Consider the following 1,394-nt stretch of genomic DNA (forward strand, 5'->3'; position numbering starts at 1 on the left):
CAGATTCATAGTTATCTGCACTATAATTTTTTTTAAATTATAATGGAGATGGGACTGGGACTACATGGTTGCAAATTAAGTCTAAGCAGCAGTAAAAAACTTAGCGACTTTAAGTTTTGAAGGATTACAAAATGTGAAAAAGTTTAACTTAAGATAAACTGGTAAGTGCTATACAATTATATTTTTAAAAGAAATCAACCAGAGCCAGGAATATAGCTCAGCAGTATAAGCACCTGCATGGAAAGTACATGATCCTGATTTCAATCCCTGGTACCACAAAAAAACCAAAAACAAAAACAGAGCAACAACAAAAAAAACCACAAAGGCATCAACCAAACCATGAAAATTATTTTATTTAGTTGATTTATTTTACTAATGATAAAAAATTTACTTTCCACCTTGAAGGTTATATTTATGGAAAAGCACTTCAATATTAACAATATACAGAATATGATTTCATGTTGGGAGCAGGGCTTGCTCAGTGGACTAATATAATAATTGCAGTATTGTTGGGTACATGGTCACAATAAACAATTAATTCATGAAAATTTGATAGACCCTTCAAAGTAGAAAAATGAAAGGAGTTTAGGCAGAGACTTTAAGTTATTCCTCCAAATTCACATCCTTAAACATTATTAAAACCTTCAGATTTTTAATAGTGCCTGTAGCCATTTGGAATGGTTATTTCCCAACTTCATACTATGTTAACTGTCCTAATAAAACTAACAAAAGGTTTAGAAGAACAAACGAAGTGCTGAGGAGATAGCTCAGTAGAGTAAGTGCTTGTCTGGCAAGCGCCAAGGGCCTGAGTTCAATCCCCAGTTCCACCAAAGAAAAAATGAGTAATGTGAACTGAGCTTTAGATGATGTGACTAGGAGCAGATAGTAAAATAACTCAGAGAAAATCCAGAGAAGAGGTGTGCATTGTAGCCAGTTTTATCAGAAGGGAACCCCACAATCACTCCTATACTACCTACTATACACATGAGCATTTTAAAAAATCATGAATTTTATCATTCTTTTCAGGAAGCAAGAAGAGAAGCAAAACAAAAATATGCCTGTTAAATGACTAAGGTTGTGCAGCAAATTAAAAACAACCCCAAACATTTGTGAAAAGAATGCAAAAATCACAAAACATTAGCAGACAGAAGCTGGCAGCACAGAGGTAAGCCAAACAGCTCAGTGGACTAAAGCACCTGTTTAGGAAGACGCAGGGGCCAGGGGTTCAACACCCAGACCTACCGTACCTGCCCCACCCCAGGAGCGCACTGAGATGGCGATTGAGACTGGGCATGGTGGTGCACACCTGTAATCCCAGCTCTTGGGAGGCTGAACACAGGTGGATCACGAGTCCAATCTACGTAGTGAGACCCTGTACTAAAATACAAAAAAAA

The 1,394-nt window shown here is 37.0% G+C and overlaps 1 protein-coding gene across 4 annotated transcripts in view; it reads right to left on the minus strand.

Annotated features, from left to right (window-relative positions):
* Lrba (LPS responsive beige-like anchor protein) overlaps nt 1-1,394 on the minus strand; it is a 752,085-nt gene that overhangs the window by 383,022 nt on the left and 367,669 nt on the right. The window lies entirely within an intron of this gene.

Source organism: Octodon degus, unplaced genomic scaffold, assembly GCF_000260255.1.
Source record: "Octodon degus isolate 3935 unplaced genomic scaffold, OctDeg1.0 scaffold00101, whole genome shotgun sequence".
Taxonomy (NCBI): domain Eukaryota; kingdom Metazoa; phylum Chordata; class Mammalia; order Rodentia; family Octodontidae; genus Octodon; species Octodon degus.